The sequence below is a fragment of the Equus przewalskii genome, chromosome 2 (genome assembly GCF_037783145.1).
Source record: "Equus przewalskii isolate Varuska chromosome 2, EquPr2, whole genome shotgun sequence".
Lineage (NCBI taxonomy): Eukaryota > Metazoa > Chordata > Mammalia > Perissodactyla > Equidae > Equus > Equus przewalskii.
Window position 1 is genome coordinate 71,515,974 of NC_091832.1, and position 16,351 is coordinate 71,532,324.

A 16,351-nucleotide genomic window follows, 5' to 3' on the forward strand; every position below is an offset into this window, starting at 1 on the left:
GATTCTTCTCTTTTGAGGGGAAAGGGGAGAAAGGGAAGGATCTGGGCAGCAGGGTGCTTGCAGTAAGAAAAGGAACAAAAGCAAATCCTCACCCTTTGTATTTATTTTACAAACTCTAAGAGCTGAGAAGTGAATTCTTATTTCAAGTTATATCATAAAGCAAGGAATAGAAGTGGGTTGGAGCCAGTCTGTATCATCTCATGAAAGCTTATTGTCAAATTTGCAGGGAATTTGCAAGTCAGTTGTTAAAAACAGCCATTATTTAAAAATACATAAACTTAAAATTAAATACGGTATGCATCACTTAACGACAAGGATACCATTCTGAAAAATGCGCTGTTAGGCAATTTTGTCATTATGTGAACATGATAGGATGTGTTTACACAAACCTAGATGGTATTGGCCTATATTACATACCTGGGTTATATGGTACTAATCTTAGGGGACCACCGTCGTAGATGCAATCTGTCATTGAAATGTCGTTATTTAGCGCACTACTGTAAATCATATTAAAAACAAAGACAAGTATTCCAAATTCATCACTTCCTAATGTTCTTTGCTATCTTCTTTGCTCTTGAGGTTATCTACATCTTTTGTATCTGTATGGTGTAAATGCTATTCAATGGTGTGCTGTTGCACGTCTCTTCCCAGCTCCACAGTTAGTGAGGTCATGTTGATAGCTTGAAATCGACCATGTTGGTGGCATTCACACTCCATAAATCACGAGCCCTACAAATCAGGGCCTTCCCACTCCGTTTCAGTTTAACAGCGTATCCTGAGAGACTCTGTCAATGATAAAAGTGTTCTGAGCATAATTCTCGACAGTCAAATCATTAGAAATCAATTTACAGACAAAGTACTATATATCATATTTATATATCTGCTCTCCCAGCCTAATTAACAGTACTGGCTTTTCATTCTAGAAAGTGTCCCAGTTTCGATGGTAGATTCTGTGGTCACTCTCCTTACAGAGCAGGCTTGCTCATCCTCTCACTATTGATACATTGGGCTGGATAATTCTTTGTTTTGGGGGACTGTCCTGCATATTGCAGAAGGTTTAGCAGCATCTGCAGCCTCTACGCACTAGAGGTCTGTAGCCCCCTTCTCCAATTTATGAGAACCAAAAATGCCTGCAGGTGCTGTAAAATGACCCTGGGGGGCAAAACTACCCCCCTTCTGAGAACCACTGCCATACAGTATAAGGGTAAAAACAGTTCCAAAAGAAAGAAAAGTGGAATTTTCTCTGGTGCCAAAAGAGAAAGAGGTCTCCTCTTTTCTTAGATTCTTTCCTTTAAAAATGCCATTGTAAATTCCTTCTCTGTCCCTTTGATTTATAAGTCTTTTAAAAAGCTAAAAAAAAGCCTTTTGCCAATTTTACAATCCAGGAAAGTTTTTCTTAAGCAACTTTGAGCCTTCTCTTTGAATTGAAAACATCAAAGGAGCCAACATCCTGTCTCCCATGTCTGTGGGAGTTTATCCTGGGTGGCTGGCTCCAAGTAGTCACTATCTGCTTGTTGCAGAGATTTTCTGTCAGATAAAGATAACTAGCTAACACACCAGTACCAAGTGAATTTAGGATGAACTATGCAGAGTAAATGGTTCTGTTAAGTTCTCTTACCAGTGGGCTAGTTAGCATTTATCTGAGAATGTGTGGGTAACGGATTGCGCCTGCCTGGCTATTTTTATCAAATATTTATCAGTATTTTTTTCAAATAATTTCTTTCCATCTTTACAATCTCTTTAGCAAATTCCCTGTGATGCACAGCAAGTCTAGTTTAATGCTTGTTCAGTAATAAAACTGCTAAATTCTTTACTGCTTTTGTAGAAAGAATTTGCTGGCTTGGTGGGAGATTTTATTTTTGTTTTCCCCAATTAGAACAACATCAGGGGTGAGGAGGAACAGAGAAAGCTGAAGCAAAATAGGACAAAGGAGTGATGAAAATTGTGTCACCATCAGAGAGAAACACAAGAAGCATTTAGTCTTAACATAAACCCTTTCAACAGCCAACTTGTCTAATATTTTGGGGGGACATGTTTTCTTTTTCCCCCTCACGTCTGCTCCTGAGTTAATACATGCTGAACATTAGTTCTCATTATTATCTGTCTTCAAGCTATTGTACTCTGCTCCTATAGCTTCTGCCCTCTCTCTCATCCAGGACTCCCCTCACATGGAATATCATTCCAATGCCATTTCATTCATCCCCTCAACAAGGCTTTAAGCAAGATTATTATGTTTTGTAGATTTTCCTGAGGAAATGGGGCAGGATAATGAGGAAGAAGGCAGGATCACAGCACAGCAGAGCTGGCAGTAGAAAACTGAACATGGCACTCATTAGCCTAAAGTTTCTCCTTACCCTTGCCACGGGGACTGTGTCACTATCAAATTTTTTCTCTCCTCATCTCTCGACTTGCCACTTTGGAGCTCTTACCTCTAGACCAAGAGTAATAAAGGATGTCCAAAACATCTTTGAGTATGTGTTTGTGGCTATTTTGTTAGTCCCCACAGTGTCTAAAAATACCATGTATCTAGGCAGCTACTAAGCTTGTTCCCAATTATGAAAATATAAAGCAGTTAGCAATGTAAGCAAATTTAAGAGAGTGCAATTATGAGATGCTAGATATTACATTTAGGATCCTCAGGTGAAATTGAGGTTGGGAAGAGGAGAAAGTCATAGCAAGCTGAATTTTGGAGAAAGCAAGAAATGATCAGAGGGAATGATATACGGAGGAGACTGAGTGCCTAAAGAGTTGATAGTGACACAGAGAGAAGCAGACACATAGTTGAATCACCTCAGGAGCAGAACCTTAGGTTGAAGATTCATGGTGTCTTGTGATTGAGAACCCCAGTGCTTCATGGACACACTCAATTCGCAAAATATATTTAATCCTTTGTGAGGACTTGCTATACATCTGTTCATAGATTTGGTCTTACAACACAGATTTATGTATCACCTGCTCTGTGTCAGGCTCTGTAATACACTCTGTGTCAGGCTCTGTAATACACTCTGAGGATATACTGATGAATACCTCAGGCAAATCTCTGCCCTCATGGGATTTATCTTCACAGAGAATGTTCTCAAGAGATTCTTCACCTCCTTCTTGTCACATTTACCCTTACAGCGAACCCCATTTATTTAATATAACTAGGTTTTTTATAACTAATAAACCTAAATCAAACATTATACAAAGATAAACAAATAGAAAAAAATAAATCTCCTTCTTGGAATAGTCTTAAAGCTCTATACCTTGCCAGTGTTGGACAGCTCCCAGGCTTTTATTTGTAGGTTGAAGCTTATGGTATTACCATTTTTTATAGATCAAAATGATTGAATACTGGCCATTCCATAGTGTTAAACTTAATATATTTTCTTTATATCTGCAGATTACTATAAGAAGAAATTTCCTCTTTAAAACTCTTAACATTAAAATTCATTTTCAATATGATTACATGCTAGTGGCTAAATAATAAAAATACTTGAATGAAATCAAAATTACCTGAGAGAAGCACTTTTGAAAGGAAAGAGTATGAAATAATAAATTCCTACTGTTGAGGAATAAAATGTGGTGAATGCAAATTGACACTATAGTATAAAAATATGTTCAAATAACATTTTAGAAAAATTAACTTGATCTTAGGGGGAAAGGATAGCATCAAAAAATTAAAGGACACTGAAAAATTAGACGGAGCAATATAACACTTCAGTAGGTTTCTATATAATGATGAAAACAAACATCTTGTCTTTGGTTATGTAGTTTGTTCACACTTAGAAGAAAATAAACTGGTATTAGCGATTCTGCTACTCTCTATATCTAATGGCATTGCATTATAAGTGGTGGATCTCTAAGTCCAAATTTGAGCATTGAAATAGGCTGCACCCATAGGGCAGAAGAAAACCCCTCAAGGAAGGTCAGAGTCAAAACAGGAACAATAACAATAAAACTAAACTCAATGTGCATTTCCAGGTCCTGGACAATTCCTCCTTCTCATCAGCTCTCTTCAGTTCAAGACAGTTACGACCACTATACCTGTTTCATGATGTAGTTGGCACTGATATTTCGATGCAACTGTGGTGTGGGAAAAGGCAGAGGCTCATTCTCCTAGTGCTCTGGGCACGATGCCCAGGGTTGGGTGTCTGTTATTTAGCTTGCCTTTCCTACCCTTGTCCTCATACCTGAGAGTTGGGCTTACCCTGAGCAGCAAGTGATCACGAAAATTGTTTGTGATTACCACAAAAGAGAAATTGTATGCTTCTGTAATACCTAACTTATCTAAAGTGTAAATCAAAGAAAATACACAAAAGATTTCAAAAGGAGCAATACTTATAAGCATAAGGATAAAACAAGAATATTTTTCATAATAAATGAAATAGCAAAAAACAGCATGGGGAAAATGATAAATGCATTAAAATATAGAAAATTTTCTAAAAGAAACTTAATTTACTATGAGACCAATAGAGGTGTAATGACAGTTCCAGAAAGAGAAGAGAGGGCAAAAAATTTACATGTAAATACAAGGATCCAAAACAATCTTGTTTTTGGTGAGGAAGATTGACCCCCAGCTACCATCTGTTGCCAATCTTCCTCTTTTTTTTTCCTCCCCAAAGCCCCAGTACATAGTTGTATATCCTAGTTGCAAGTCATCCTAGCTCATGTATGTGGGATGCCACCACAGCATGGCTTGATGAGTGGTATATAGGTCCATGCCCAGGATCCAAACCAGAGAACCCTGGGCCACTGAAGCAGAGCACATGAACTGAACCACTCGGCCATGGGGCCAACCCTGCAAAAGCAATCTTGAAAAATAACAAAGTTGGACAACTCACTTTCTGATTTCTAAACTTACTACAATGCTACAGTCATCAAGATGGTGTAGTATTGACCTATTCAGAAATATAGATCATTGGGATAGAATTCAGAGTCCGGAAATAAAGCTTACATTTATGTTCAATTGATTTTTAACAGTTCGATGAGGAAAGAAGTCTTTTAAGAAATGTTGCTGGGACAACTGGATATCCACGGGCAAAATAATAAAGTTGGACACCTGCCTCATCCATATACAAAAACTAACTCAAAATGAATCAGAGAACAAAACGTAAATACTACAACTACTCTTAAAAGAAAACTTAGAAGTAAATCTGTGACTATGGGTTGGGCAATGGTTTCTTAGATATGACACCAAAAGCTCAAGTAACAAAGAAAAACAAGATAAATTGCACTTCATAAAAATTAGAAAGCTTTGTGCTTCAAAGGGTACCACATATAAAGTAGAGGAAGATGGGCATGGACGTTAGCTCAGGCCCAGTCTTCCTCAGCAAAAAGAGGACAAGTGGCAGCAGATGTTAGCTCAGGGCTAATCTTCCTCAAAAAAAAAAAAAATGAACAAAGAATTTGAATAAACATTTCTCCAAAGAAGATATACAGATGTCCTATGAGCACATAAAAAGTTGCTCAACATCATTTGTCATTAGGACAATGCAAATCCAAACTACAGGTGATACTGCTTCATGCCGACAACCTGAATGTCCATCAACAGATGAATGGATAAATAAAGTTTAGTACATCAACACAAGGGAATATTAACTGTCCTTAAAAATGAATGAAGTACTGATACATGCTACCACATGGATAACCTTGAAAACATATACTAATGAATGAAGCCAATCACAGCAGACCACAGATTGTATGATTCCGTTTATATGAAATGTCCGGAAAAGACGAATCCATAGAAAGAGAAAGTAAATTAGTGGCTGCCAGAGGAAGGGATGAGGGTGGTTGTGGGGAGTGATGAGGATTTTTAGGCTGCTTAATTTTAAAATGGCTTATGATGAGGATTTTTAGGCTGGTTAGTTTTAAAACTACAGATAAGAAGCAGGCTCCAAGGAGTGGAATTTGTTTGCCCTTTGATCAGAGACAATTGCATTTGTGAAGGAAATCTCCATGCCTCCCTCTCTGGAATTTGTTTGCTCCTTTGTTGGGAAACATTTACATTTCTACGGGAAACCTCTATCTGTGAAGATGCCTCCCTCTCTGAGCCAGGAGGAAGGGGGGATGGCCTTATCTCTGGAAACTCTTAATGGGGAAGGCAAGAACTTAAGTTGTTTACTGTCTGGCAACCTCGTGTAACTGACCCTCCCCCAGACAAATCCTCCTTTGTCTTTAGCTGAGGATAAAATTCAAGCGGTGACTTCTGCCATTTACTCAATCCAGTTTGATTCTTATCTACCATTTTAGCTTTTTACATATTCTTTGTCTTGTAAAGAGATAACTCACATGCCCATGCCTTAAATTTAGCTCTAACCCTCAACTGGCAGCAGCAGAAGCTCTGACTGCCCGTGGGTCCTGTCCCCACGCACCAGCTCTGCCTGCCCATGGGTCCTGTCCCCATGCCAGCGGGGGCAGCAGCAGCGGCTCTGCCTGCCCATGGGCTCTGTCCCCATGCCAGCGGGGGCAGCAGAGGCAGCAGCAGAAGCTCTGACTGCCCATGGGTCCTGTCCCCATGCTATTCCACACTATTTTCTAAATAAAAGAGCACTACTGCCAGATCTTGAGAGTCTAAGAAATCTTTCTTTCGACTCCTCGGCTCACCGATCCCGCATCAGGGAGTACTCTTAATGGGTACAGAGACTTTTAGGGTGATGAAAATGTTCTACAATTAGATAGTGGTGATGGTTGCCGAACTCTGTGAATATACTAAAATCCAGTGAACGGTACACTTTAAAAGGGTGAATTTCATAGTATGTTAATTATATCTCAATAAAGCTGTTATAAAAAATAGATCTTAATCAGATTGCTGGAATAGGAGTAAAAGGAGTATAATGCCGGTGAGTTGACTTTTTTCTAATAGGTAATTCAAAGCTTTCTGTAGCTTCCTGAAAATGATACAATGGAAATACCAGTTTCTGGTGTTGACCACCATAATAAACCCCTCATACCCATCTAAGCAGTAGGGGACCTTTTTTTTGCCACTCCTTACTGTTACCTAGCATAGTGTACTCAGGCTAATAAACACACCTATTTCATCAACAGTTTAAGAGAATATGTTAAAAAAAAAGTTTTCCAAAGCGAAAAAGGCATAACAAAGTCAAGAAGGTATTCTCTTTGGATTATCTGTGTCTCTATGTCATCTCTCCCCATCCTTATTCCTTTTGATTACATATCAACTTACTACAGCTTCTAAAATATTTACAAGTAGGATGGGAAAAATTCCAGCTATCTATGGGTGTCTGAAATGGGACTTCTTGTCTTATGGGAAAACAAGAAGCAAAGAAACTTGGGTTTTGGTATAACAGAGGCGTAAAGAGTGTACATACATTCCTTAAAGGATTTAGGAATTAAAGAAAGATCTAAATTCAGGTATCTACTGTCTAAATTCTGAGATCACCAATATGGTAACCTGAAAAATGTCACTGTTTCTGACAGAGATCTATGAAAACAGAGTTAGATTCAAATAAGAAACTGCTCTTTTCATTATCTTGTTCTAATAAGTCAAAGAAGGAAACTTTCTGATAAGAATCTTATTATTCTTTATAGAAAATCATCAAAATGAGGGCAGAGAGCGATCTGTCACAGTTTTAATCAGCATGCGTAATAGACTAAGAGGAAAAGACGTAGAAAAAGCAAGAGAAAAAAACAAACGTGACAGATGCTTGGTTAACTTGAGGAGAAAACAGGTGAGACAGATTAATTGGGGAAGAGGACTTCAAATTGGTATTATTGAGTGTGGGAGCCTGAGGCAGCAGACCTGAACAGAGAAAAGAGCAAATAATCAAAAAACCTGAGATTACAGTCACCCTACGAGCCCCTTTCTTTCCTATCTCCTGAATTGCCACCAAAACTCTTAGCTCAGTACTGCGTACGTATTCACAACTAAAGTATTTCTAGAGACTGCTGAAGCTGCTGCTTAACATGTTTTATTTTATGTTAGGAGAGGAAAGATATTATTTTAAATGAACTTTAACAATGTTCACTATATCTCTAGAGAGATTTTGATTTTTTTACATCTAACACCTAATATTTTCACTTATTTTAAAATAAGTTGGAATAACTTCACAAATTTACAAATGAAAATTATATGTTTTATGATAGGTAGTATATCAAACTATAGAGTTAGATGCAACTAAATGTTTTTGAAGTCAATAATATAAAAAGAAAATCCTGCTTTCATAACTTGATGCTAGGAATTGTTTCAATTAGCACTTCACAAATTCAACTTTTTGATAAAAATATTTTGTGTGTTTTGATTCTAAATTGTTAAATATATTAGAAATTAGACTTCTTGGGCTGGCCTGGTTGCATAGTGGTTAAGTTCGCACATTCCACTTTGGCGGCCCCCAGTTCTCAGGTTCAGATACTGGATGTGGACCTATGCACTGCTTGTCAAGCCATGCCGTGGCAGGCATCCCACATATAAATTAAAGGAAGATGGGCACGAATGTCAGCTAAGGGTCAGTCTTCCTCAGCAAAAAGAGGAGGATTGGCGGCAGATGTTAGCTCAGGGCTAATCTTCCTCAAAAAAAAAAAAAAGGGAAATTAGACTTCTATTTATAAAGCACTTCACTCCAAAGTTTTATCATAAATTTGCATAATCTTTATTACCAATAAATCAAACACCAAAGAAGTCCAGCTATTTTCTCATTTTAACAACGTTTTTTTGTGTGTGTAAGGAAGATCGGCCCTGAGCTAACATCTGTACCAATCTTCCTCTGTTTTATGTGGGATGCTGCCACAGAGTCTTGACCAATGGTGCTAGGTCCACATCCGGGATCTGAACCTGCAAACCCCAGGCCACTGAAGCAGAGCGTGCAAACTTAACCACTATGCCACCAGGCCGGCCCCAACAATGTTTTTATTAGGTATAAAGACATCTTAATATGCTATATAAAGTTTTTAATTAGATAATGCAGGTTCTAAAGCTGCTGAATAGCATTGACAAATAAAAATGGCAAGCAATAGGATATATTGGAGTATATGAGGAAGCCATTTGGTATAAACCTAATTCGGCCTGACTTCTCTTTTTTTTCCTCCAAAAGGGCCTGACTGGCTATTGAGCACGCATTGCATATCTGCTTAGACATTTCCTATGGCCAGAACAAAGGCCCTTGAGCTAAAGATGCAACTTCCCCCTGACATTAGCATTTTTCCTTAGGCTAGGAACTGATTGCTGCACTCACCTCCCAGCTCACCTGTGACCACCCAGCTGGAGACAACAGACTGCCACCCTGCTGTGTTCACTGAGACAGAAGACCTACCTGCTATTTCCATCAATCGCTGTGCCGACAGAGTAGTCTCGCAACTATTGTAAAAGGGACATTTCAATCCTATGTAAACATCCTCTTTGAGGGTATATAACCACCCTTATACCCCCACTTCTTTGGAGTGCTCTGTTCCTTTGTGGAAAGACTCTCCCGGGTTATAATCCTCAGATTTAAGCTCAGAATAAACTCACCCAAATTTTCACTTATAGATTGGATATGGATTATTTTCGTTGACAGCATCTTGAGACAAATTTGGAAACTTATCATCATGTTCATCCTCCTCATGAACTTGTAGTTTAACACAGTGTTCCTTATGTCTCTTATGAAACAGCGGTCTGTATTAAACAGCAGAAGTTCATGACTAAAAACAATTATGAACTTTATAATGGTCAAAAGTACCGCTGCGGTTTAAGTGTACAGCTATGTGCTTTATTTAAGTTCAGCTTGTGTCACCAGCATGCGCTTCTGGCCTATACTCATTACCCAAATGCACATGGGAACTCTCAAAACTCTTCTGTTCAAAGAAAGGAGATTAAATAATAAGTATTATTTTAATAGACATTTAAACAGCATCTGTTTGTGCCTTTGGGATTTTAATATCCCAAAACACTTCCATGAGCTCCGTGAAGGTTTATAGAACACAGTAAGGAAACAATGCTCCAAAGCAGTGCTAGATAGCACTGTCCTTGAAGAGGAGGCTGCAAATGAGATCATTCATGTAGAGCGCCTCCAGTATGTCTGGAAAATAAAAAGCATCTGTTGTTGACGATGATGCCGATGATGTTGACGATACATGAATACTGTACTTTTTAATCACATTAATGACAAGTATAGTGCTTTCTTGGTATCATGGGTCAATTCAATTTTTTTTCTTTCTTAGAGAGTGACTACAGATTGTGCCTGGATTAGAGAATGGACTGGAGTGTGGTCCATAATTATGCTGCTCTCTGTTCTGGCTTCTCTCCCTCCAGGGAAGACACTGAACTTCAGTCATAGCACCCCTCTGTCCAGAGACCAGAGGAACCTTACAACCCACGCTACATGGTGTCCAAGCATCCAAGACTAATCAGAGTTGCTATGCCTGACAAAAACTATTGCTGTTCTAAAGGTCTTCTCTGAAGGATTAGGGAGTTTGAATAGTAGTAGATTACCCAAACTAGCATCCAAGGGAAGCATAAAGTTTAGAACTAGGAAATTTAGAATTGTGTGATGGATCTACTGTGACTCCTTTTAGATACATACATACATGCATAAGGCATAGAAAGATTACTGAAGGAAAATATTTACTAAAATGTGGTTGATGGGGAATAAGTAAGTAGTAGATATACAAATTATAGATTATATACACAAGCCGTTATCCAAAACTTGGGTCAGATGTGTAAAAAATATTACTGTCAGGATATCTATACCATATATTATTTACTACCCCAAGTATGGTCTGGAGTAGTATTCTATAATCAAAAACATTAATATTTCTGCAGCAAAATCCTGACTATATCTCCTAAGTGGTATAAATAAAGTCCATAATTAGCTTCACGTGAGTTTAGATCATCTCAGGTCAGTAATTAGAGATAAGGGTTTATTGGCCTGCATTTATGAGGGAATACTAGGAACAAGAAGAATTTTAATGTATAATTTACAGGAGTACAATTGTAATATCTTGGCATCCTGTTATCACTGTGAAATACTAAGAAATATACATTTGGTTTCTGCTGTTGGTTCCTGACACAGAGCTCCTAAAACCCTTGTAATTTTTTGAGTGATGGGGTCATAGGAGTGTCTTACACAGAGCTCCTAAATCTCTTGGAATTTCCTGGATGATAGAAATGTCTTTTGTTCAAATGAGATGATTCTTGGTAGGTTCCCAGATAGCATCAGGAGGGGGGCTGGTCACCAGAAAGACCAAACCATGATTAGAAGCCTGGAACTTTCAGCTTCACCTCCCATCCTCTGGGAAGGGGAGAGGAGCTGAGAATTAAGTTAATAGTTGATCACGCCTATGTGAGGAAGCCTCCACAAAAATCCCTAAATTATGGCATTTGAAGAGCTTCTGGGTTGGTGAGCACATCAACATGCTGGGAGGGTGACACACCCAGTTCCACAGGGACAGAAGCTCTTGTGCTTGGGACAGTTCTGGACCTTTCCTTATGTACTTCTTCATCTGGTTATTCATCTATATCCTTTATAGTAAACTGGTAAATGTAAGTAAAGAGTTTCCCTGAGTTCTGTGAGCCATTACAGCAAATTATTAAACCTGAGGAGAGGTTGTGGGAACCCCAGATTTACAGCCAGTTGGTTGACACATTGGGACTTAACGACTGATATCTGAAGTAGGGGCAGTGTTGTGGGTCTGAGTCCTTGCCTGTGGGGTCTGCTAGCTCTAGATAGTGTTAGAATTGAATTAAATTGTAGGACACCCAGCTGGAGTTGGAGAATTTCTTGTTGGTGTGAGGGAAAACACCACATATTTGGTGTCAAAGTGTTCTGTGGTAGAGAAACAGTTTTCCTTTAATCACTGTCCTCAAAACACTTCTATAGTAAATCTGAGAGCAACGCAGGACTCTGGCCACCATACTGTGCAAAAAGGTTACCTCTTAAATTACTTCCTGAATATCCACCACAATAAAGTTCTGGCTTTTAGCTCTTTTGAGAATGTGTCTAATCTACATTGGACTGTGTCAGTAGCAGTCCCATGCCTGACTTATGAACAAATTAAATGGGTACAATAAAGTCATTAAGTGTTCAAGATTATCTGGGTTCTATGTTATACTGCCCAGTGCTTGATATTCAATCCCTTGGTAAGAGAGAGAGAGATTTGAAATCTCATGGTTAAGAAACTCTCATTCTTTCAAATTTTCTGTTTATCATTCATGATTTAGAATGTACATAATGGAGTTCCACTTCTAATGTGGATGAGCAGCGTCTACTGGACCTGACCCTCCCATAGATAACAATTATAAATACTAGGTCAGAAAAAAAATGAAAATGACCCAGAGCAAACTTCAAAAGACTTCCACTGGCCGAAGGTGAAACTATTTGAGTTTCTTCAATAATGACAATAAAAGCAATGAGTCAAAACCCAATAAATGTGTTTAAATCCATGAGTTGATCACTTTCTGACAACCAGTAAATAAATAAATAGTATCAAACATTCACCCTGTCTTTTCTGAAAGAACTGTACAACTGGGTAACCAAATAACGGATAAAGGAGAGTATCTTTTCATTAATGTATTTAATCTAATAAATGTAAAAGAAATGATAGAATTAAAACATCACCATTTTACAACCCCCTTAATGCATATACGTATACATATACAGTCAAAATGTTAGCAAAAATGAATGATTAATGTCTATCTCTATACACACATACATATACGCTTAATGCCTATATACATGTGTATGTATATATACACATATATATGCTTAATGCCTAGATATGTTTAATTTCGTATTTATAGGAATAAAATGGCACTAAGCATGTGTATTTTCGTGTGTGTGTATATATATATAGAGAGAGAGAGAGAGAAGCATTAAGCATTCATGTTTGCTAACATCATAAAAGAAAAGAGAGGAACATAGTCTCTTCTCATAGCTAGAGTGATCCTTTTAAAGTATAAATCAGATTATATCCCATCTCTGATCAAAAATCCACAATAGCTCTCCATTTTCCCAAGAGTGAAAGCTGACATCCTTACAAATGCCTATAAGGACATGTAAGAACTGTCCTTGAGTTGGCTCCTTATCTAATTTCTCTCTCTTGACTGCACTCCTGCTACAGTGATTTCCTTCCTGGTCTCTGACGCTCAAAGTGTGCTCCAGCTTCAGGGCCTTTGCATTGGCTCTTTCTTCTTCCTGGAATGCTCTTTTCTCTGATTGCTGCACAGCTAACTCCCTCACCTCTTTCACATCTTCACACAAAAGCTGTCTTCTCAATGAGGATTATGGAACCATCCCATTAGAACTTACATCCAGCGTTCTTCCCTCTCCTGCCACATGTACACACACACCCTGACTCTGCTCTGTATTGCACTCAGGCTCTTATCATTACTAATTATCACTAGTATATTCTTATGGGTTGAGTTGTGTATCCCCACTGCCCCCCACAAAAGATATGCTAATATCCTAACCCCCGGCACTCAGAATGTGACTTTATTTGGAAATAGGGTAGTTGCAGATATAATTAGTTGAATTAAGACAAGATACTATTGGGATGGGGGGAACTACTCCAACACGGCAGGTGTCCCTATAAGAAGAGGGAAGTTTGGACACACAGACACAGGGGGAAGGTCACCTGATGACAAACGCAGAGATTAGTTATGCGCCTGCAAGGACCACCAAATCATTCCTATGGAATTCACTTTTTATTGTTCTTATCGCTTATTGTTTGTCCACCTCCTGCCACTGACACCCCCACCCCCACCAGCCCCCTCCCAGAAGGCAAACATCAAAGGAATAGGGATCTTTGCATTGCTATATCCCAAGCACCTAGAGGAGTTCCTGGTACACGACAAGTATTGAATTGATATCTGAATAAAATAATCCTCATATACATTTCTTCATCATTTAATCATGTTAGTTACGCTTTCTGCTTTTCCTAGTTTTTTTTTCCATTTAGTTTTCTATTATTTACAGTATTTATTATTCACAGTAATGGGCAACGTGGCTAGCAGGAATAATTTAAATAACCACTAAAACTCAATTTAAATCTCTTCCTGAATAAAATATTTTAAAATAATTGTTAAAAAGGAATGAGGTTGACTGTTTATAATTTTATCTCCATTTATTTCCCCTAACCGTGCTTTGCAAAGGTGCAATGGAACAAGTAATCAAGTCAGACACCAGGAGAGAATGGGAAAAAAAGGTAGATAATTAGCTCTTGAATAATAGCCAGTTGATCAAACATAAATTGTTTAACACACTAAGCAAGTCTACATGAAAGAAATTATTCTTCATAATAATCTTCTAAAACCATTTATCCTCATCTTAATGACGTCTATCCACCGATCCATTCAAACTTTTCAACTTTCAATTATTAAGAACATTCAGTCATTTCTAGTTAGGGAAGATAAATTGCTTCCTTGGAGTTCAATAGTTGAAGAGCCCCAAATTGGTTTATCCAGTGTAACTAAACTCATCTATCAGCAACCATAAAATGGTGAAGTTTGACAGTTATTGTACATTTGCTAATGTAAGTTACTCTGACAGGATAAAATACCTCCCTATGTGGTTACATTTGCCCTTATCAGTGAGTTTTGTCCCCTTGAGCCACTAAAGTTAAACCTTGAAGTTGATTGCCCAGTGAAAGTGAAAATAACCTATTGCTTTTAAATAAGAGATCTTTCCTCAGTTTAAGACTTATTTGGTTTTGGTCCATGGTGAGACAATAGTCTCGAATCCAAGCATTGAAAGGGGAGAAAGTCTTAAATCATGAAAGCTTCCTTTTCCAAAAGCAAACCTTGATGTTCTGAACATAGTTTTACTGTAAGCCATAGTGCAGAGAAAAATGATGACATTATTAGTAGGGGACATTCCTAGTAGACAGAAATAATAGAAGCCTTTAGAATAAAAAGGAGAGGGAAAGAAAGAGAAAAGCAAAAGTGAACCAAGTTTTTTCACTTTTTCTTTCTGCTATAGTATAAAAACTGGGGGAGGACACTCATATAGCACCAGAGAGATCAGAGGGAAGCTAGAAGCCAAGAGGGCTTGTACCATTTCATATTTGAAAATCTAGAAAGGCATTAAAAAGCAGAGCGCTATTGTAGCACATGAGGTGAACACAACAGCGGAGATGTGGCAGCTCACAGTGTCTGAACAGAGAAGGCCTGCGTAGGGCCTTGCTGCCTGTCTCAATTCTGCAGGACCTATGTGAGGAGTAGAATTTCCTAAGTTCCTGCAGATGAATTTAAAGTTCCAGAATAGTCCCCAGAGTTGGCAAGGGCAAGATCCCATGGAGTAGACAGCCTAGGCTCAGAACAAAATGGAGGATGTGGCTGAGACTCAGAGTAACCACATAGTCAACGAGAATTTACATCGGACAATGTCAGCGGCAGTGGAGGATTCTGAGGCTAGACTCTCAGATCATACATGATACAGCACAGGCAGAGGCTGATGTCACATGGAGACCAGGCAAGATGATTACTCCTTAACTGGAGTTAAGCAGGAGCCAGCAGAGGGCCCTGTGTGGACCGGCACCATTTTCAGCTTCCCCTGTGTGTGGACATCAGCTAGGGAAGGAGGATGGGAACAAGGGAATGGAAAGAGATTTTGGACTTTCAATTCATTAACTACAAAAATTACGAATTATTTGCAAACTTAAAAAGTTTCTTGTTTTGTTTTGTTGTTTCCCCTTATGAAAGAATCAATACCAGGGATGGTTAAATCAGTTATAGGAACTTAAGCCAGCAATGTTATATTACACATCTGAGCATTATGTGAAAATATTCAATTATTTTCGGGGACTTTGTTCTTTAGATAACTGGCTAAAACAAACAAAAATTTCCAAGGGAAAAGACTGACCTCAATTTAGTAAGATAGCAACTGAGATCTCAGTACCGAAATAGCTTAAAGCACATTAATCATTCTCTATCTTGGCCCAAAAAATTAACTATCTTTTCTTTCCCCACTGTGGACACTCTTAAGTATTCTTTAAAATTATTTAATACTTGGAAACACAGATACCATCTATACTTCACATTTTAGAATGTAAAAGATGTATATGAAAACAATCTTTATTTGATAGTGTTAATGTGTATAAGCCTCGAAAAGATTTAATATCCATTTTTATTTGGTAAATTAATTGTATATTACTAAGACAGTGGGGCTAAGTTGACAATTTGATCAATTATCCATAAAAGAAGATAAGAATTTTCCTGTAGGAGTTCCAAAACTGTCCTCAATATTTACAATTATAATCATGGCTTGGGAATACATGTGTCATTTAGTTAAGATTTTTGGGGCATACTAAACATTTTCTGTATTTTCACAAACTGAACAGTAAGAAGCCTATAGAAATAAAGATAAATATTCTTCAGATTTGAAGTTAAATGTTCCTCAGGAAAGATATAGTTTGCTTATAATTTTGAACAAAAAATACTGAG